We start from the raw sequence: 24,231 nt of genomic DNA on the forward strand, positions 1-24,231 counted from the left end.
GTGTGTTTTTTCGCGATGTTTTCATTTGTGTGTATGTGTGTGCATGTGTGGGTGTATGTGTGTCTTTGTATGTGTATGTTTTCTTCACACACACATACACACAATAGAAAACATCGCAAAAATCACACACACATACACACAAAAGAAAACATCACAAACACACACGCATACACCTCTGCATACACACATAATCATAGACACTCAAACACGCACATACACACACACGTCTGCACACATACACAACACACACACACACTCACGCACACCCACGTCTGCACACATACACAACACACACATGCACTCACACACACACAAAATAACACATCACAGAAAAACGCACACACTTCTGCACACGCACACACAAACACACCCACACATATAAACATACACATACAAACACATATACACACAAAAGAAAACATCGCATCACAAAAGAACACACACACACATACATCTGCACAGACACACACACAGACACACGCACATATACACACATGAACACACAGACACACAAACACAAGCACACACACACATACACACATACATACATACGCACAAAAGAAAACTTCGCAAACACAGTCTGAACACACACACATACACACACACACACACATACACACACACATACACACACACACACATACACACACACAAACACACACTCATACACTCACACACGCACACACACATACACACAAAAGAAAACATCACGAAAAATATACCCACACACATATGCACGCACACACTCATACCCACACACACATACACGCACACACATAAACACAGCTGGAGACACTCAAAAGAAAACATCAAACCCAAAGAAAGAAAATTCTAATTTTTTTTTTCTTTAACAAGACATACATTACAGTATACCCACCCATCAACACACAGATGCACAATGAACACGATACACACACACACGCACGCAAGCACGCACACACACACACACACACACACACACACACACATACACACATACACACACTCACACACAAGTGGACATGCAACCCATTCAATAAATGCTTTTAAACCACTCTCTTGGCATAACCCATTGAGATTTTTTTTAGGCAATAGACAACTACACTCCTTCTCTAATACCTTGAACTCTATACCAAACTATATTTATATAAGGGCATTACTACAGAATAATGCCACACACTAGACTTCTCAAATAAACACATTTTAGTACCGAATGCGAGGAAATCAACCAACAGAAGAAACCAACTTTCTTTTAAATAACTCAACTATGTATCGACCGATTTCGCGATTACTACCAAACTATATGTAACCAAACAGAAAATAAACTGTTTTTACTTCAAACTTTTATAAATTTTTACTAATATTTGATAAGATGAGATTAGTCATTGAAGCGGTAATATTCTCTATTTTCTGTATATAGGCGTAGGAGTGGCTGTGTGGTAAGTAGCTTGCTTACAAACCACATTGTTCCGAGTTCAGTCCCACTGCGTGGCACTTTGGGCAAGTGTCTTCTACTATAGCCTCGGACCGACCAAAGCCTTGTGAGTGAATTTGGTAGACGGAAATTGAAAGAAGCTCGTCGTATATATATGTATATATATATATATATATATATATATATATATATATATATATATATATATATATATATATATATATATATATATATATATATGTGTGTGTGTGTGTGTATGTGTGTGTATATGTTTGTGTGTCTGTGTTTGTTCCCAACATCGCTTGACAACCGATGATGGTGTGTTTACGTCCCCGTAGTCTAGCGGTTCGGCAAAAGAGACCGATAGAATAAGTACTATGCTTAGAAAGAATAAGTCCTGGGGTCGATTTGCTCGACTAAAGGTGGTGCTCCAGCATAGCCACAGTCAAATAACTGAAACAAGTAAAAGGGTAAAGAGTATATAATTTTTAAATCATTTTATTAATTTCTTTCTAAATTGAAATGTTTTAGATTTACTTCTGTGCTATTTTCACATCCATCTTTTATATATAAAAATTTGATTTGCATAGACCTCTAATCTCTCTCTCTCTCTCTCTCTCTCTCTCTCTCTCTATATATATATATATATATATATATATATATATATATATATATATATATATATATATATATATATATATACATATATATATGCAGTGTGAATGAATTTTTAGTAACTGTTAACGTAATTTACTTTTAGGTATGGATGATTTAGGTTTACTGTTAACCTCCCCTTTCTTACCAACACTAAGTAGATAGTTAACTCGCTTTGTGATCATGAGTGTACCAAACCTAACGGGGACGTATGCTCACATTTTCACGGACGCTCATATGAGCGAGTGTGCAAGCGCCCTGCAGCTTGTCCGAGGACGTTTAAACATTTACACTTGTTAACAGTTATGGATCTAGTCAACTGATTCGCAAAATATGCATTTTTTTTATAAAGGAAGTAAAAAAATCTGAAAATCGGCTATAATAATGTAGTTTTCCAGTCTTATTGCCATGAAGGTATAATGTTGTGGAGAAAAAAATTGGAGGAAAAAGTTAGAGGTTTAAAAATCGAAAAAACTGTGTATTTTTCGCTAATAGCGAGACAGACATTTTCTGCGTTTAGTGGAGCGGTGTCAACTTTAAGGTTGTACCCTCTGAAACTTATAGTTTAGCGTCTGTTCTTTGTAGGTTTCTAAATAAACAGAAATACATAATAAAATCAACATGTATCATCTTACTGTTTCTTTTGACTCTTCATTGGTTGTATGTTTTTATTATTTTTTCTTAATTTGTTATATTAATTTATTTGTCTGCATATGTTTACTTTATGCGTATTTCAGTATTATGTATACCTGTCATGTATTTGTGTACATCATTAATATATAAGTGTGTGTGTGTGTGTGTGTGCGTGCGTGTAGGGGGAGGGGGTTGTAAGCAACGATGAGAATTACAATGGTCATCAAAGAATTTTTCCCAAGCAAAAGAATACCTGTATCTTATGTTTTTGCATGCAGAATTCAAAAATAATGTCAAATTATCTGAATCACCCAGTTTCTCTGTTTCACGATATCCCGCTCAGTTCCTGTTACGTGGGCTAAATTTCAGTTAAACTGTTGAAATGTGAAGCTAACGGTTTAAGAAATACTTCTATTTTAAATGTTTATGAATAGAATTAACCTAGTGAAATCATAAATCCAGTTATCTGAGTCAATGAGTCCCTGAAGCTTGGCAATACTGAATCGGTGAGTCACCGATGTTTTGTCAGTACTGTGCTTGAAGTGTAGGTGTGCGGTTGTGTACTAAGTTCACATATTCCATTCACCTTCATAATGCCAAGAAACTGTATAAACATCGTAAACAACTTTTGCTATAAATGAAAGATATGTAAAATATTAAGACAATTGTCAGAAAATCAAACCCGCGGGTAAAGTAAATCTCGTGGTATGAAGAATCAACACAACATGCGGGTGAAGTGAAACACAACACTACGTGCAGTTGTCATGGTAACAAACTGTTAATGCTTCGTTGTCTGTTGATTGGCTAAAATTACCCAAATTTTCTAACTTTAATTCCAAATAACATCGGGTTCTTTAATTTACGAAGTAATTGGTTGGTCGTAATCAAATTTCAGAGTTGCATCGATACACCAAAACTGAAAGCAATCTGAGCAAAATTAAATGGGGTTCATTTTACGAATGAAACTAACTAGATCCACAGTTATTTTTAATAATTTTCTCACCGTATTACGTGTTCGTCTCTCTTTTTTCCATCTGTGATTTCATTTTTGACCTTCTATGTAAATGAAGATATTTCCTCCTCCCGGCTGCTTTTCTTTCTAGAAAACGAAAAGTTACATTGCGAAACTGTTATTTTAACGAGTTGTGTCTATTTATCACCCGATGAGATACATCTGCACCGCCGGATGCTCCTGAACTAGTTGTTGAGTGTCTCACGCGTGAGACTGGAACAAAAACACAATAGAGGACAATAAAACATTCAGACACAGAGACGATACAAAAGAGGACAGGAAAAACAACGATTAGAGGGATAGGAAAAAAAAGATATGTATATATGCATACATACATATATATATATGCATACATACATATATATATATGCATACATACATATATATATATGCATACATACATATACATACATATACATTATACATTAGTGTGTGTGTGTGTGTGTGTGTGTGTGTGTGTGTGTGTGTGTGTGTGTGTGTGTGTGTTTGCGTGCGTGCGTGTGTGCGTGTGTGCGTGTGTGTGTGTGTTTGCGTGCGTGCGTGTGTGCGTGCGTGCGTGTGCGTATGTGTGTGTGAGTGAGTGTGTGTGTATGTTTGTGTGCGTGTGTGTGTGTGTGAAGAAGAAGAAACCGATAGAATATAAAGGTATATAAGTACTGGGGTCGATTGTTCACTTAAACCCTTTAAGCTGGTGTCCCAGCATTGCCACAGTCAAATGACTGACACAAGTAAAATACAAAAAGAGAAGATATTCTTTTATTCTTTTATTTTTATACGTTTCAGTCGAAGGGCTATGGCCATACTGGAACACTGCCATTATTTATATATATATAAATACGCTTATATTTATTTATTAATCTCTGTTGATTCACCAGAGTTGATAAATTGCAGGACTCTATACAAATGTAAAGTATTCCTTAATACAATACAACTGAGACTTCAATTTTCAGTACACAATGTTACTCGTTTCTGAACATCAGCTGGAAAACCGAGCCTGCTTTTCTTTTGAAATATTGGCTCTTTTCGGCTGCCATCACGGATCTGGAAGTTTTAGAATTAAGTGTAAGTTTTCACATGTAGTATATTTATGTGATCTTTAGCGCTGAATCCGAATTTGAGATTCCATTTATCTCAGAAATACTATAAAAAATTTTACAGAGGTACATAGTAAGGTGATTTTTAGCAAGTCAGAAAATAGAAATCGGAATCCGGTCATTTCTGTGGGGATAACTGTCTATCACAAAATGATTGACCACAGCAACAAAATTAAGCAAGACATTACTAAATCGTTTGTTGTTGTTATTGTTGTTGTGGTGGTGGTGGTGATGGTGGTGGTGGTGGTGGTGGTGGTGAAAGTCTCACAGTCACACCCGTACTGCATCCTTTTTAAAATGAAAACAGAGCAGGCTATAGCTTTGCTTGTTACTATGGAAACAGATGCCAATGTGAGATTAACGTCATGTGTATAATAGTGGCTTTCGATTGGCTAGAATTATCCAAAATTTGTAAGCTTTAACAACGAACTGCGTTCGTGAGATGATTGCGATCTGTAAACAGTTTTGAGTAGGAATCGGGAAAAGAAGTATGAACACGCAATGCACATGTGCACATTGAATTCTTAAAACGGATGTGAAGAATAAAGACGCAATGCGCATGTCAAAATAAAACGGAAGAGAAGAATAAAAACGCAACTGTCCACCAAGTTATATGATAGTCTGTATGCCACGTCTGACACCACGATCACATAGCAATTTTCTTGTTATTTATTAATTTATAGCAAAACTTAATTTCATTTTCATAATTAACATCCAAAACTAAATCGGTATACCAAATTTGAAAATCAAAAGTAAACAAAATTGAAAAACAATACGAAATCTGTGACAGTAGCCGGAAAAGATGTGAAATATTCACTGTTTGAATAATCTTTGAAATAGGAAATGGAATGGTCTTTTGTTTTAAAACCTTTGTGGACGACACGTACAAAAACGGTTGCTTTCAAACTCACGTATTTTTATTTCATTTCCGGTTCTCCTGATATTATATACGTCTTAGACTTCATACGAGCAGAGACATGAAATAGCGCTGTTGTTTACGTAATATTTTGAAGTTGTAAAATTAAGAAATACTATAAATTAATGTTTTTAAAAACAATGAATGTGTATATGCGTGCTCATTTTCCATGAACCCGTGCAGATGCATACATCTACACGCATGCATGCTCATACACACAGTAGAAGAAAACACCGCGTGCTCCATTTCTCGTCCAGCTGCAACCATCAGCTGAGTGCCGTGCTTCGACGAGATTTCGGCCCATTAAGCTCAATATCTCTCCATACGATGGGCTTGTAACAGCTGGATGTATTGTGTTGCAACCGAACTCATGACAGTTCTGTAGCCTTATACGCATTCATAAACCTCCTGGTAATCCAAGCACTACTCTCAACTGCTTTCTCCCTACATTCTTTGATGATCTTCCTCACAGCAGATACACCAGCCACCTTCAGAAACCTTCTGAGAGAAGCTGCTGGGAAACCCCTGCAGCCGACCTCGAACGCAACCAGCACATAGATGTAACCCTTCTCCCGAATCTTAGCTATCAGTTCTTCATAGCCCAACAGCTTCCGCTCATGGGCCTCATCAATACTCTCCTCCTATGGCACAGTAAGCTCCCCAAGTACCACACATCTCTGACCCTCATCTACCAAAACCAGGTCAGGCCGGAGTGCTGACACAACGATGCTTTCAGGCAATGGCTTGTCTACAAAAACCTCCCGTTTTCTGTCTTCGGTCTGCCGAAGTTTCTGTCTCTTTGCCATCATACTTTGCTTCACAAATGCTGTCTTGCGCTAGCTCAGTTCAGGCACTTGACCCTCTCTTGCAGCTGAAACAACAATGTGTAGGACTAAATTATGTCTAAATGTATACCATCCTGAGTGGAGTGCTTTTGGGCAAGATGACAGGATGTTTGAGGCTGCCATACTTCCCACACAAGCGGTACTTGGGACTCTCTGAATACCTTATTTTTTTAGATTTGCTGGAGACGGATGCACATCATAAGCAGTCTGGATCAGAGCTTTCAAATGCCCTGCACTCAATCACCACCAATCAGACCACTTCAACTCCAGCTTTTCGACATCATCCCAATTCAGCCACCGACCCTACTGTGCTTGTTGCACTGCATGACCCAGACGCCTCTCATCTTCTAGCTGCTTACTTGTTGTTCACGTAGCTTCTGCTGTTCTTGTTCACTTGACTCAGACCAGAACTGCTCTCTCTTGACAAGTCCCACACCAGTCCTGCTGTCTATAATCACTCCACGCACTTCAGCATGCTGGGTCATCTCATCAAGCTGCTGCATCGCCTCAGTGACCTCCCACTTTCTACCAGTGTTCAAACCTGATGTATTGCCCTGGATCACAGTGTCCCTTGACTCAGACAGCATCGATTGCAGACACACCTTGAAGGCCTTGTACTCCTCAATTAGTGATGTCAGGGGCAACTAGAGCATACCCTGGTTGCCATAAAGGGCGACAGATGAAAGGCACTTCGAAAGGCCAAGCCACTTCTTATTGATCTTAAGTTCAATTGTTTCAATCCTTGTTAGAGAAACTTCATACACAGTTATGGGCCACAGCAATCTTGGGAGCAACCCAAAATGCATGCACCATACTGTGAACTTCCCTGGCAAACTTGCTTGATCAATGCTTTTTAGCCCTGTCACAGAATTATATACGCACGCATACATATATACGTATATACTTATGCACACACACACACATACAGACACACACACATACAGACACACACACACATACACACGCGCACGCGCACGCGCACACACACACACACACACACACATAGATATGCACAAAACATGTTAAATATTTCAAAACCAACGTTTTTTCTGAATCAGAACGAAATTTATGGAGGCTTGTATTTACATAAAAATATTCTGCCGCGTGCATACAAGGCGCTAACAGTCAGTTCTTTTGTATCGACTGTTTCTGCCTTGAGTCGAAATTCTCAATTTATCGCTAAAAGAAAGGTCACAGCACATCTTTTATTTTGAAATTTCTCTTCCTGTATGACTGTGCACTATCTACAATAGACCAGCTAATTTTGAATTTGCGAGGACTTGTCTAACCCAAGAACCATATAAACTTCGACCAAGCCGTAGCGCATTTTCTTTTAGGGCTGTCAAATGAATGCTTGTGCTTGTAAAAAACGGCTTTTTAATACGAGTTCCTTTTTCCCAGTATATATTTGAGGTTAAACCTTTGCACAGTAAACTATCGACTCAGCCAAACAGTTACCGTCTAGTGGACAGTTCTCACAAATTCTACAGAAGTTACATAATCTTTGTTCGCCAGCTGTTTGCATCGTTCTTCCATTTAGCTTCATAGCATTACAACTTCTGATATAAAACCCAAACGTCTTACAAGCTGCATTATTAACCTTAACACAGTTCTTATTCAATATTTTACTATACTTATGTCCTAACAGCAAATGATAATCTATAAAATTAAGAAGTTCTCCAGCGATATTAGTTTTTACTGCTAGCTTAAATACTGAGTTGTACTATAACGTGTTTCTTTTCCTATTCTAATCATGCAGGCAGTTATCTGGCTAACTTGAAGTTCTTTTGCCAGTTCTCGGGTGGTTTTACGTGACTCTTTCTCAATGACGGTCTTTAATTGACCATCATCGTTGACAGATGGGCGTCCACTATGATCACGATCTTCAAGGCTCAGGTCTCCACTGCGATATCGGTTAAACCCTTTTCTAGCACACCACTCACTGGTCATTTCCTTACCAAACGTTTCGTTGATATCACGAGCAGTTTCAGCTGCATTACATCCTTTTTTGAAGTTGAATAGTAAAATTGCTGGAATATCGCGCTTTGATAGTTCCATTTCAGATGATTGTAACAACATCAAACTGCAAAAGTCCGGTACAAATTCTTCATGATCCAAAACGTTGCTTACTTTTTACTCAACCTGATAAATGTATGTGTGTGTATATATATATATATATATATATATATATATATATATATATATATATATATATATATACATACATATACACACACTCACACACACACACACACACACACATATATATTCTTTTATTCTTTTATTTGTTTCAGGCATTTGACTGCGGCCATGCTGGAGCACCGCTTTTAGTCGAACAAATCGACCCCAGGACTTATTCTTTGTAAGCCTAGTACTTATTCTATCAATCTCTTTTGCCGAACCGCTAGTGTTATGGAGACGTAAACACACCAGCATCGGTTGTCAAACGATGTTGGGGGAACAAACACAGACACGCAAACATACACACACACACACACACACACGCACGCACACACGCATACACACATACACACACACACACATACACACACACACACACACACACACACACACACATATATTGTAATAACAGTGTAGCAAAACGGCGGTGCATCAACATGGCCGCAGCTCTAAGCTGAAACTATAAAAAAAATTTTTTTTAATATACGACGGACTTTCTGTTTCCGTCTACTAAATCCACTCACAAGGCTTTGGCCAGCCCGAGGTTATAGTAGAAGACACTTGTCAAGGTGCCACACAGTGGTAAGAAGCTTGCTTCCCAACCAGATGGTTTCGGGACCAGTCCCACCGAGTGGCACCTTGGGCATGTGTCTTCCACTATAGCCTCGGGCCGGTCGAAGCCTTGTGAGTGGATTTGGTAGACGGAAACTGAAAGAAGCCCGTCGTATGTGTGTATGTGTGTGTGTGCATTTATATGTATGTTTTTGTGTCTGTGTTTATCTTCCCACCATCGCTTGATAACCGATGTTGGTGTGTTTTCGTCCCCGTAACACTAGCGGTTCGGCAAAGTGACCGATAGAATAACTACTAAGCTTGCAAAGAATAAGTCCTTTGGTCGATTTCTTCAACTAAATCTCCTTAAGGCGTTACTCCAGCATGGCAATAGTCAAATGACTGAAACAAATGAAAGAATTAATATAAATATATATATATGTATACTTAGAAGTGTATGCGTGGCTTTCAATCAAATAATAATATAAATAATATATATATGCATATATATATATATATATATGTGTGTGTGTGTGTGTGTGTGTGTGTGTGTGTGTACACATGCATATATGGAACAGGATATCACCAGTAAACATGAAATACGAAAATAAATGAGTTCAATACGTAAACAACGAAAGAAACAAATGGAAAACAGAAGTAACATAATGAACGATTCGTCATCAGTTGTCGGCTGTCTATCTTCTCCTCATTTCGAGCATTGAACAAGAATATGAGACTTCGAAGACGGTTGCTCCCAGAAGTAATAAAATAAAATTTAGGATTTATGGAGCGGTTTCTCTGTATGTCTCCACTTTCCTGTTTTTGTTCCCAGCTTTGACCCTCCATAAATCCCAAATTTTATCTTTGTACTTATGGGACCAACTGTCTTCGAAGACTCATATTCTCGTTCAGTGTTCGAAATGAAGAGTAGATAGACAGCTGACAACTGATGAAGGGTCGTTCTTTATGTTACTTGTCCTGTTTTCCATTTGTTTCTCTCGTTGTTTGCGTATTGAACTCAGGTTTTCGTATTTCATGTTGTTTACTGTTGATGACGTCCTGTACCTATATATGCATGTATATATATATATATATATATATATATATATATATATATATATATATATATATATATATGATGAATTAGAGAGACAGAATGTGGAAGATATAAGAATCTCTATTCATCACTACAATTATTTCGACCCATCTAGCATCCAACCCTCACGGATGGGATCCCCCCGTTGTGGCCCAACATCTAATTGCACTTAGAACATATAAAGAGGTGGTTGCAACGAACCACAATCATGAGGTCCGTAGGGAAGAAATAACATAAACTTGTCCTTGTGTGTGTGTGTGTGTGTGTGTGTGTGTGTGTGCCTGCCTGTCTGTACACGTGCGCTCGTGTGTGTGTATAATTCTTGTGTGCTTCTGTTCACTTTGAAGACAGTGTAATGATGGGTAATTACTCTCTGAAGAGAGACCAGTCAACCATGAAACCAAGCAGCATAATTTCTTTTATGTTTCTGTATGCGAGGAGAGCAACATAGTTTTACGTTTTGTCCTTCTTTGAGAATTGTAGGCGTTGTTTGTATTTCTCTAGATGTTGACTTTTATTACGAAGTCCTTTTCCCGAAATTCTTTTATAGGTTTTTCTTTAATTTATCGACGTTTTTCGATTAGGACGAGTATACAGTCGTCAAAAATAGTGTATATTGTATGGATGAAAAGCAATCATCAAATTTTGTAAATTCGAAAATAAGTTTGTTAGACCAGAGAAAGATACGAAGCATAGAAGTTTCTCTTATAAGGAAACGAACGGTATTGGGAGAAGTGCAGAATGTGGGGGCATTATTAGAAGAACATAATTAGTTAAAATACTTTGAAAAACAAAATCTAGTAAAACAAAAACGCTCAGAGCGTGTGGTTCAGAAAATTAAAAAATCAATTGTGATTGGAAAAGAGTAGTGCATGGATGAATAAAATATAAATTATAATGCTAGTTCACTCAGAAATTTATTGTATATAAATAATATAGTTCGATATCATGGAAGTAAATTATGCATGAAAGATTACGGAGAGCAAGTTAACTAATATATGGTAAAATGAGAGGAAAATCAATAAAAAAAAACTGAAATATTCTAAAGATTTCAAATGAAAACAAGATGGAAATTTTTATAAACATCTTCATGCGATTTGGAGTTTAAGAATAATAGTGGTTTATAATACTAACTATAATTTATGTGTGCGTGTCTATAAATATATGTTTGTGTGTGTATATATATATATATATATATATATATACACATACAAACACAAATATACATATGTGTGTGTAAGTGTGTGTGTGTAAAAGTAAAAGATATACATATTTTACCATTTACATTTTCAGTCATTAGACTGCGACCATGCTGGGGCACCGCCTGGAAAGATTTTTGAATACATATGTGTGTGTGTGTTTGCGTGTGTTTGTGTGTGTTTGTGTGTATGTGTGTATACACCCACAAACACACAACCACACACACGCAAACACACGTGGAGCTTCCACACAATCTACCAAATTCAAATACAAGGCATTAGTCGTCTTATAGCTATAGTTGAAGATACTTGTTCAATGTGCCCTGCAGTGGGACTGAACCCGAAACCAAGTGGTTGTAATGTGATTTTTATAAACACACACATAGCGGCTTGTCAGTTACTTCTTTTGTCTTATAAGGATATTTTACCCTATTTTCTAAACTGTTTTCACAGTTATTCCCCTACATTCAAGATATCCTTAATTTCTAAAATATAAAATACCAACTCACTCGGCGCGTCGATGTGTGTGTGTGTATATTTATATACATATATATGTATGTATGTATGTATGTATGTATGTATGTATGTATATATATGCGTGTGTGTGTGTCTGTGTGTATCAATATATATATATCTTTCAACATTGGACTGCGACCAAAACGCGGTATTGCTTTGAGGAGTTTTAATATATATGGTACTTATTCTGCTTACTGTAACGGTCTCTTTCTGCCGAACCCCTACGATACGGAGGTATTAACAAACCTACACAGATTGGGGAGTGATCACATAGGCGCGCGCGTTTGTGCGCACAATTTACGCATATCGATATATATTTATACAATATATGTAAACTATACATATGTATTGTAAATGTGTATATGTGTGTATGTGTACATACATACATACATACATACATATAAATGAAAGTGGCAGAACTGATTAGCTGAAGAAAGTTAATAACACGAAGCTGACTGCTAACACTGAACTGGATTCATGCGAAATTAAGTTCTCAAATCTAAATAAATAACCACGTTGAATGTAGACACTGTAAATCGTGACATAAAACCTCTCGTGTCATGGTTGAATTGTTGGAGTGACTAAGATTGATTATTTATTAGTTACAGAAGAGAGGAATAGTGTAACGTGTGATTACGTGTGAGAAGAGCGAGTTAAAGAAATACAAAAGTTGAGGGTAGTGAAGAGAAGAGAGTGTGATAGAAAAAGGAAGGCTACAAATGGTAGACAGAGATGAGGATTGAGAGCGTAGGGAGAATTTGAGGGTTTGTGTGTGCGTATGAAAAGAGGGAGCGAAACAGAGTGGGGGGAGGGTGATGGTGACAAAAGAGAACGTGAAAACGACATGGTGAAAAAAGGAGGGAAAACATCATGAGGTAGAGGGAAAAATTTGTGTGATAGATGCAGGAGATATTAGGTAATAGGGAAAGGATACGAAAGAAAATAGAAAGGGAGATGAGCGAAAAGGTGTGAAAGAAAGAGAGTTAAAAAGAGATTGGGGAAGAGACTAAGAAAATGAGAGGAAAACAAAGGTTTAACAGAGAAGATAAACGCATGCGAGGCTGTGTAGTAAGAGAGTTTGCTACCCAACCACAAGGTTCCAGATCCAATCTCACTGTATGGTACCATGGGCAGGTGTCTTCTATAACCCCGGGCTGGTCAAAGCTTTGTGAGTAGATTTTGTAGACGGAAAGTAAAAGAAGCCCGTCGTATACATATACATATGTGTGCGTGTGTCTATGAATGTGTATGTGTGTGTATATATATATATATATATATATATATGTGTGTGTGTGTGTGTGTGTGTGTGTGTGTGTGTGTGCGTGCGTGTGTGTGTGTGTGTGTGTGTGTGTGCGTGCGTGTGTGTGTGTGTGTGTGTGCGTGTGTGCGTGCGTGTGTGTGTGTTAAATTCAAATTACGACAAACGTAAACAAACAAACGAAGTTTGCTTTTAGAGGTGTTGAGATGTCTTAGAAAGTTAAAGTGATTTTAAATTCTCAATCGCATGATAATGCTAATAATATAGCCTGAACAGGATAAACTACCCCTATTGTGCAGAAGAAAGTGTAGGGTTAGCTGTGGACTCGCACTCGCATCTCCGTGATTACGTGTCACAATGCTCAACCGATTGAGCTAAACTCCTCCACTACAAATTCTTCTGAAAATTTAAGATATATAGAAATCTCGCTTTATGAGACGCTATCATATATTAAATTCAAATTTATATATGTGTGTGTTTGTCTGTGTGTGTGTGTGTGTGTGTGTATGAATGTATGTTGATATATATATATATAAGTGTGTGTATGAATGTATGTGTGTGTATATATATATATATATATATATATATATATATATATATATATATATATATATATATATATATATATAGTTGGAATTTACAAAAGTCAAAAGACGAAGACAGCTGTATAAACAACAAACAGGTGTATTAGTTTAACGCTCGGGAAGTTGAGAAAGTCTTTAACGTTTCGAGCCTACGCTCTTCAACATAAAAAAGTTTTAACGACTACCGGCCAATCATGGCGGCTGGCTGGGTGGAGGTGGTCAGACAGGAGTGCTAGGAAGAAGGAGAGATAATAAAGCAGTGGTGATCCCAAAACAAAGGTGTGCGCGTATGTGTATGTGAGAGTGTGTGGATAGGGGCCGGTGACATTGACGTGTGGATGTGTGCGTGTGTAGGTGTGAGGATGATAGTGTGGGTGCTGGGAAGTGGTCAGTGCTAGTGTGTGCGGGATGGTGTGATGTGGTGTGGCGTTGTGGTGTGGTGATGTGTGGTGTGTTGTGTTGTGGTTGTGATGTGGTAGTGTGTGGTGTGGTGTGGTGTGGTGTGGTGTGATGGTGTTGGGGTGTTGGGGTGTTGGGGTGAGAGGGAGGGGTGTGGGATGTAAGGGTGGAGTGTGGGTTTGGGATGAGGATGTGGAGTATATGGGAGTGGGATGTGTTAGTGGGGGATATGTGGGAGTAGGATGTGTTGGTAAGGGGATATGTGGAAGTGGGATGTGTGGGGGGAGTGGGATGTGTGGGGGGTGGGATGTGTGGGGGAGTGGGATGTGTGGGGGAGGGGGGATTGAGATGTATTGGGATGATTGGGTGGGATGTGTAGAGGTGGGTGTGAATGGAGGGGGTAACAATGAAGGGAGAGGGTGGGTAGGAGTGAAGAGAAGAAGTAGGTGTGAGATGAAGAAAGGAAAGAAGAGGGTAGTCAGATGAAGAGGGGAGGGGAGTTAAGCCCATGTGGCGCAAAGGAGCGAAGAGAGAAGGTTAATTCCTGTTCACGGTCAGCCAGGCGGCGTTCCGTTTGACCGATGTACAGAGAAGGACAGAAAGAGCAGGAGATGCAGTAAATGACGTTGTTAGAAGTGCAGTAAAGGAGTCAGTGATATGATAGGGATGATGATGAGTGCCTGTGAGGATGGTCGTGTTGGAGAGGTAGGGGCAAGTGCGGCAGCGTGGGTGGGCGCAGGGGAACAGGCTGGGAGGTGCGGTTAGGGGAGAAAATGTGGACCAGGACGTCACGTAAGTTGTGGGCTCGTTTGAAGGAGGGTAGGGTAGGTTGGGGAAGATGTGCGAAGTGGGGGGTCGGACTAGAGTCGCCGGAAGGCTCGGAAAATGGTGCGTTTGAGAGGCAGGGTGGAAGGGTGGTAGGTGAGGGGAAGCGGGAGTCGGGTAACGGCAGGGTGGATGCGGGGAGAGAGAGCAGATGCACGGTCCACGGAACAATTTGCACAATGGGTTCAAAATTATGTCAAGCAAATTGCTTAATCGTTGGATGCTAGAAAATGGCTTGAAACAGTTGGACGTAATTTTAGATCACTTGCTTTGGGAATTTTCATAAATGATGCATAGAGATCCTTGAAGCTGTTATTGATTTCTTTAGATTTGGGGGTTCTTTTGAAGTTCACAAAAGTTACTTGTTTACTAAATTACAAAATTAGTGAGGTAATCTAATTCATTTTTCATTAAGTTATTTTTTAATTATCCCGTCATCAATTTTACTTACCGTTTGTTTATCTGCAACGGTTCATATTTGTGGTAGAAATGTTAGTCATTTTGTCGTTCGTAGACCATTTCTGTGAAATGAGCATTTTTCCATTATTACAATGGTTCCCTTCCTTGTCAGCTTCTTTATTGACTAAAAAGGAATCGTTCAGTAGACGTTCCAATACTTTTTGTTCTTCATTCGTAACGTTTGCCTTTACATGGATTGTTGGAATGTTTGAGCTTGCCGATCTTTTCAGAAACGTTATGTATTCCTCTAAGTGCTTTTTCTTGCCCACTGGAAGCTTAAATTCCGATTTGTTTTTCACAAGTGATGGATCTTCGTTGTGTTTCTTTTGGAAGAATTCCTGTAGACGAAGTTTTCTACAAAATTCCTCAGTATCTTTTATAAGATTTATTGAATCAGATGTAGGGGTTGGTATGAATTTAAGTCCTTATCCCAGTTCTATTTCATTTTCCATGCGCTTTCGCTGTGATAGTTTTATCATCTTTGGGTCAGTTGGTTCGCTATTTCCTTGACACTTTGTGTCATTAGAATTTTCTTTCGTTTCTATTTGGAACTTCTGTTCTCTAAAAAAGATTTCTTGCTCTATGAGCCATTTGCCCTTTCTTTCAGTTATTCTGTTTTGTTGGAAGGAGATTTTCCAGTTCTTGTACCATCTGCCTTGAGATGATATGTTTTTAAGTTTTCTTTGGCTTGGTGATTTATTTTGATCTGTTCTTCCATTGTCATTTCTATCTTGGTATGTTGGCTTTTCATGGTATGCTTTCTTTTATTTGATGCTCTATTTTGATTTATTCTCCTAATACTATAGTTCGGAAGTCTTTTGTAGTAGATGGGTTTGTGTAAGCATGAGTTATTGAATTCCTTTCCTTTTTTCAATAATACTAATAAATAGTAAAGGATGGGTTCTTGCCCTTTGTTCATTTTTAGATTTTATTTGTAACTTGATACAAAAGGTGATATAGATCTTTCTGTTATTAAATTCTGTCGTTTTTTAGACATATTACCACTAGTTCTGCTTCGAATTTTTTTCCTATTTTTATAAACATAGTTTTGATTCTAGTATTTTATTTGATTTGGTTTCTTGTATCTCTAATCTTTTTTACCATAGACCTAATAGTTTCACACGTACTTTTTTCTGTTCGTTCGTTCGGTGGTTTCTTTCGGCGTTATGGCATCATATTATACGAATTTCTCTTAAAATTGTTGTGCGCGAAGTGTTAAGAATGTTAATTCTGCTTCGAATTTTTCACGTACGAGATTTATTCAGATTTTCGTTTTTTCATTTCGTTCATTTCGTATCTTTGAAACGGAATTTACCTGAAAAAATAACTGGTTCTCGGTTTTTTTCAATTTAAGTATGTGTCTGCGAAATTTTTGTCTGTGATTACTTTCCTATAAGCTTGTTTTCTTTTACTTAATAAACTATTCCATACCATTATCTGGTTTGTTTTCTTGTACGCTTCATTCTCGAAATGAATTTCATTCCATTCCTTAATCATAGACTGTGTATTTGAATGATCTGTTGCTATTGGCATCACAAAGGTCGGACACGTAGTTTATGTAGAGTTTATAGTGTGTTTTAATGTTAATGTGAAGGCGCGCGGCTTAGAGGGTAGGATAGTTGGCTCATGATCGTAAGGTAGTGAGTTCGATTCCCGGCAGCGCGTAGTGTCATTGAGCAAGACACATTATTTCACGTTTCTACAGTCAGCTGGCAAAAATATATTGTACCTATAATTCAATGGGCCGGCCTCGTCATATTCTCCGACGCGCTGAATCTCCCTGAGAACTACATTAAGGATACGTGCGTCTGTTGAGTGCTCAGCCACTTGCACGTTAATTCCATGCGCAGAGTGTTCCGTTGATCGGGTCAACTGGAACCCTCGTCGTCAACAAAGTTTCTACTTTTCATCTGTAAATATTGGTCTGTTCTTCTATTTCTCTAAACCTTGATATATAGTGGATTGTAATGTAATACTGGAATAAGCAGGTATGCTTTAAGAGGACCAGCTTGGATTTTTCCTACCTACATTACATATACTTATATATATATATATATATATATACGCACAAACACAATACTTAACCGTTGATGTAAGTGAGAGTTCGTAAACGAGCTTACGTACACGTAATCCGACCATTCAACATCCTTTTCATCTAACGTGTGACATTCTGCATTTCCAAATGCAAATTAGCAACAAGATACTGTTAATAAACGCTTAAATGAAACTGTCACTCGAGAGAAGAATTTCAGTTGATTCCTCATTTATATGAAGAACTCGTTATTTAACGTGAAACTTGGCGCAGCAGGTGCAGCTGTGTGGTAAGAAGCTTGCTTCCTAACCACATGGTCTTGCGTTCAGTCCCACTACGTGGCACCTTGAGTAAGTGTCTTCTACTATAGCCTCGGATCGATCAAAGCTTTTTGAATGGACCTCGTAAACGGAAATTGAAAGAAGTCCATCGTATATATGTATATATACATATATCAATGTGTGTGTGTGTCCACCCACCAACACTTGAAAACTGATGTTGGTATGTTTACGTCCCCTAACTTTGCGATTCAGCAAAGAGTTCTATAGAATAAGTATCAAGCTTTGCAAAAAATAAGTCCTGGGATCTATTTATTCGACTAAAAATTTTTCAAGACGTTGCCCTGACATGGCTGCAATCTAACGTCTGAAACAAGTAAAAGATGATAAAAGATATAAAAGAAAAAGATACACAAATGCTTTACAGTTATTTGATGAAACTCCGAGTAACCATGATACTAGTTCTGTAGGTTATAGAAATCATATACTGCAAAACCACCTACTGAGTTCTTTCTTTGCGTCATGTATTTATATAACCACAGAAATAAAAACATACATATACATACACACATATATACATGCACACACATATACACAAGCATACACACACACACACACATGCATATGAATATATATATATATATATATATATATATCAGACTCACACTCCTATCTCAACTTCTCCTCCTCCCACCCTAGACACACAAAACTTTCTATCCCCTATTCCCAATTCCTCCGTCTACGCAGACTTTGTAGCGACAGCCATGACTTTGAGACTCAGTCTCAACTCATGGCTCACCACTTTAGCCTGCGTGGATATCCACCCACCACCATCCACACCGCCCTTGCCAGAGCACGTTCTGTGGACCGTGCATCTGCTCTCTCCCCCCGAACCCGCCCTGCCGTTTCCCGCCTCCCTTTTCCCCTTACCTACCATCCCACCACCCTACCCCTCCAACGCTCCATTCTCCGAGCTTTTCGGCGCCTCCAGTCCGACCCCTCCACCTCCCACATCTTCCCTAATCGACCCCTCCCCTCCTTCAAACGAGCCCACAACCTACGGGACCTCTTGGTCCACAGCTTCTTCCCCAACCCAACCTCCCAACCTGGCTCGTTCCCCTGCTCCCGCCCACGCTGCCGCACTTGCCCTTACCTCTCCAACACCACCCTCCTCACCAGCACCCATCACCGACCCTATCGCATCACCGACTCCTTCACCTGCACGTCCACCAACATCATATATTGCCTCTCCTGCTCTCTCTGCCAATCCCTGTACATCGGACAAACGGGGCGCCGCCTGGCCGACCGATTCGCGGAACACCTCCGAGATATCAACGTCGGCAATGACACCCCGGTGTCACGCCACTTCCGTTCTGCCGGCCACTCCTTGCGGCAACACCTGTCTGTGTTTGGATTGTCCATGCACAGGGGCCATCCGGACTCCCGTTTGCGCCGTGAACAGGGATTAATCTTCTATCTTCGCTCTTTTGCGCCACATGGGCTCAACTCCCCTCCACTCTTCATCTAACCCCCTCCTCCTGTCTCTCTCCCCCACCCTCCCTCCTACCACCCATCTCTCCCCTCCCCCACCTCCTGCTCCGATTCCTACTTCTTTGTACGTCTCTTCACCTCTCTTCATACTTCTCTCCACTCCCACTTCTCTTCACCCCTACTCTTTCTCTCCTCTCTCTTACTCTCTCTCACTCTCTTCTCTCGTACTCCCCCTCTCTCACTCTTACTCTCTACACTCTTACTCTCCTACTCTCTACACTCTTACTCTCTTACTCTCTCACCCTTACTCTCTTACTCTCTTACTCTCTCACCCTTACTCTCTCACTCTCTTCCCTTCTCTCTCATTCTCTTTCTCTTCCTCCCTTTCTCCCCCCATACCCCTCTTCCCTCTCTCTCACTCTCTTTCTCTTCCTCTCTTTCTTCCCCCCCTATACCCACCTTCCCCTCTTTCTCTCCCCCCATACCCACCTTCCCCCTCTCTTAATCCACCTTCCCTCTCTTATACCCACCCTCTCTCCTCTCTTCCTCTCCCCTCCCATACCCATCTTCCCCCTCTCTTACATCCACCTTCCCCTTCTCCCTCCTCGTCAACACCCTCTCATAAGCTCATCCCACCACACCCAACACACTCCTACTCTACCTTCCCACTCCACCCCATCCAATTCCTTACACCCACCACCCACCCCTACCCACAGACCCTTACCTCTACCCCACCCTAAGCCTAACCCATTCTCCACCCATGCCTTCCCCACCTCCCAACACCCTCACATCACACCACACCAATACCCTCGCATCACACCAAGCACACACTACAACTGACCAACTACTAACTCCCTTTCTCCCTTTCTCCCTTCCCCATTTTCACACTACATACGTCAAGATCACCAGCATTCTACCTCCCACACACAGCCCCTCGTTCCCGATCACCGTTTGTTATCTCCCCCTTTCTTAGCTCTCCTGAAATAAGAATTTCTAACTTCCGGTCAGTCATTGTTATGATCGGCCATTATTATGATTGACCGTTGACTGAACACTATTCAATTTTTTTTCTCCGTGTTTTTCTCCTTGTCTCCGTATTCTTTCTGTTGAAGAGCGTAGCTCGAAACGTCAAAGACTTTCCGTATTCCCGAACGTCATACTAATATATACTTTTGTTATTTACACCACCTGTCCTCGTCTGTTGTTATTATTTGTATATTCTCCCATATATAAATATATAGATCTTTTACTTGTTTCGGTCATCGTACTGCAGCCATGTTGGGGCATTGGCTTAATGTGCTTTAGTTGAAAAAATTATCTCAGTACTCGTTTTTTTCTTTTTAACTCTGCCACTAATTTTATCGGTCTTTTGGTCGAACCGTTACGTTCCAGGGGCGCAACCCAAAGAGCAATGATTACCTAGCAGTAGTAGATAAACAAACACACACATACACACACACACAAATATGTGTGTGTGTGTGTGTGTGTGTGTGTGTGTGTGTGTGTGTGTGTGTGTGTGTGTGTGTCTATATATGTATGTATGTACGTTGAATAAACTGTCGTAGATTACGCAAAAATGAAAATAACACTGACATCTCATTTTAACAGTTATATTTACCAAAATTACGTAAAAATATTTTGAAATACTAAAGAGTAAATTTATTCAATAAATCGGCATTAGTTTCAGCCACGGCCTCCAGACAACTTCGGATTCTCCTGCAACTCTTCTGGGCGGTCTCCTTGTTTAGGTTGGTGAATGCTGCCATAATCCTTGCCTTCAGCACATCATTGGTATTACAAGGAGTTTTGTTGGTTTGTCGCTCAACAGCAACTCACACATATTAATCAAGGGGGTTGCAAGTGGCCAGATGTTAGATGTGGTGTAGTCACAGAAATGGTCAGACAGCCATGACTGGGTTCTCCTGCTTGTGTGGCATGGTGTAGAGTTCTGTTGCGAGACATAGGGTCTTCTACCAACCACCCCCTTGACCCAGGGCAGCACTACCTCCTCCAGACACTCCGTGTTCAGTGTGAGTCCGTGTGGGAAGATGAATGGAGGCATAACGTCGGCATCACTAATGATCACTCCAAACATCATGATGTTAACTGGGTGCTTGATTTCTATCAGTCTCAGTACATGTCCTCAGATTCCACTGTCCTCAAATTGATACCCAAACATTCTGAAATATTCCTATTGGAGCTTTCGGCGTAAATGCTAAGCAGTACAGCATTTCGTTTCCAAATTTCTGGCAGAGTGAATTGCGTCATGGTGTTGTTTTTCTCACACATGGTGCCTAACTGACCCTACTATACTGTGTAGTCAACGAAATCCAAAACAAACAATGAGCATATGCGAAATAAAAAATATAAAATGGTGACAATTTACCCATTGCATATGTATATATATATATATATATATATATATATATATATACACATACATACATATTTGTATACATACATACACACAGGTATATATATATATATATATATATATATATATATATATATATATAAATATATGTGTCTGTATGTGTATATGTATATATGTGTGTGTGTGTGTGTGTGTATATAGATGTGTGTGCTTGTATGTGTGCGTGTGCGTGCGTGTTTATTATATTAAATTTTATAAATCCACCTTCAGCTTTTTTCCCGTGCTAATCTGTTCACGACTCTCATGCTCAGCCTAGAGCAAAGCTCAAAGTACACTGTCAACTTTTGATATAATAAAAGCAACTTTCCACTCTACACAACTTACTGAGTTCCTAACCATATGATGTTTGAACTACTTAAAACATACTTTTTAATATACTTTACAACTCTTATATAACTATATATATGTGTATATATGTATTTACATATATACGGGGTCTGATCAATAAGTATCCGGACTCCTGCTATAGTAACGAGGTTAAAGCATGCAGACTAAAGCCGCTTGACGAAGATTGACCTTCTTCTCTGCTGTGCATGCACACTAAGTTTTAACCTTCTAGCTCACTTCCGCTGTTTGCAGCAGTGCTTTGAAGGAAGGTGAATAGAGCGTGATCGCCGCATTGACCATGACAGAGAAAGTTGTCAAGGCAATATCTGCTCAGACGCCTACGCAAAGTTGCAGAAAGTGTATTAAGGGGAGTGTATGAGACACACACAAGTGTACGAGTTATTCAGACGTTTTCAAGATGGCCGAAAAATTGTCGATATTGACGAACGTTCTGGGAGATCCGTAGCCAGAAGAACTGAGAAAAACATCGCAGTTGTGCGTGCAGCTGTGAGGGGAAATCGTCGAATCACCATCCGTAAGTAATCAAAGGATGTACAGGTTAGTTACGGTTCAGTTCAGTTCATTTTCACTGAAGATTTGGGTATGAAATGCGTGTCTGCCAAGTTTCTGCGAAAACTGCTTTCAGCTGACCATAAGAACACTCGAGTTTCAGTTGCACAAGATCTCCTTGATTGTGTCGAGAACGATGGAAACTTCTTGAAAACTTTGTGTAGGCCTTTGAGCAGGTATCGTCAAGCTTTTAGCAAAGTTTGATGCAGATTCTCTGGTCAACTTTCTTTGTCATTGTCAGCGACGATCACACGTTACACACTTTCATTCCAAATGCTGCTGTAAATAGCGGAAGTGAGCTAGAACAACAGAGTTCAAGGTCAGCCTTTGACAAGCAGCTTTACTCTGCGTTCTTTAGCTTCGATTCAACAGCAACAGTCCTGATCAGACTACGCATATATAACGTCCTGTACCCATATATGCATATGTATATACATATATATATGTAGGTATGTACATATATGTATGTATACACACACACACACACACACACACACACACACACACACACACATATATATATATATATATATATCATTTATATTATTATACGATTGAACGCCACGCATCCATTTCCAAGTAAATTTTATCTTAATAATTTCGATGCGACCCTTATTGTTCCATTCTATTTCTATTTCTATTTCTCTAGCCTCTCCCCTTTCGTTTCCTCTCTCTTCCTTTCTCTAATTCTTTTTATCTCCTCTTCTCCCCCTTTCGTCTTTTTCTTTCTCATCCTTTCTCTAATTCTTTTCCTCTCCCCTTCACTGTTCTCTGTCTGTCCCTCACATCTCTCTCCCTCACATCTCTCTCCCTCACATCTCTCTCCCTCACTTTTTCTCCTTTGCTCTCTCGTTGCTCGCACGTGACCATCGGCCATCTTTCTTTTCCTAACTTGACTTTCTTTCTTTCCTTCCGATCAGCTGAGGGATCAGATGCATTCTTGTCTGTTTCCTGTCTAAGATTGTTCTTCCAATGTTCGTCACCTCACCTCGTATAGGTTTAGCCGCTCTTTCTGTTTGTTTTCACTATCTTGATTTTGTTACCAACTTTGACCTTCTGCAAAATCCCAAATTTTATTTAATTTGCTTTGCGGGAGCAAATGTTTTGCCGAAGGTGTATCCTGTCATGAATTGCTAGAAATACGGAGTAAAAAAAACAGCCGACAACTGATGAAGGGTCGTTCTTTATATTGCTTGTCTTGTTTTTCGTTTGTTTCTTTCGTTGTTCACAAAAAAAAGTTTGTATTCCATGTTTTCGTATTTTGTATTTCATCTTGTTTTCATATTTCATATTGTTTACATTCTGTGGTGTCCTGTACCCATATATGCATATATATATATATATATATATATATATATATATATATATATATATATATATATATATATATATATATATATGAAGTGTGTATGTATGCATGTATGTACATATGTATGTATGTATGCATGTATGTATGAATTTA

The 24,231-nt window shown here is 39.3% G+C and overlaps 1 protein-coding gene across 1 annotated transcript in view; it reads left to right on the forward strand.

Annotated features, from left to right (window-relative positions):
• Positions 1-24,231, forward strand: part of LOC106877244 (cholecystokinin receptor type A) — a 300,397-nt gene that overhangs the window by 274,844 nt on the left and 1,322 nt on the right. The window lies entirely within an intron of this gene.

The sequence above is a fragment of the Octopus bimaculoides genome, chromosome 9 (assembly GCF_046866305.1).
Source record: "Octopus bimaculoides isolate indiv1 chromosome 9, ASM4686630v1, whole genome shotgun sequence".
Lineage (NCBI taxonomy): Eukaryota > Metazoa > Mollusca > Cephalopoda > Octopoda > Octopodidae > Octopus > Octopus bimaculoides.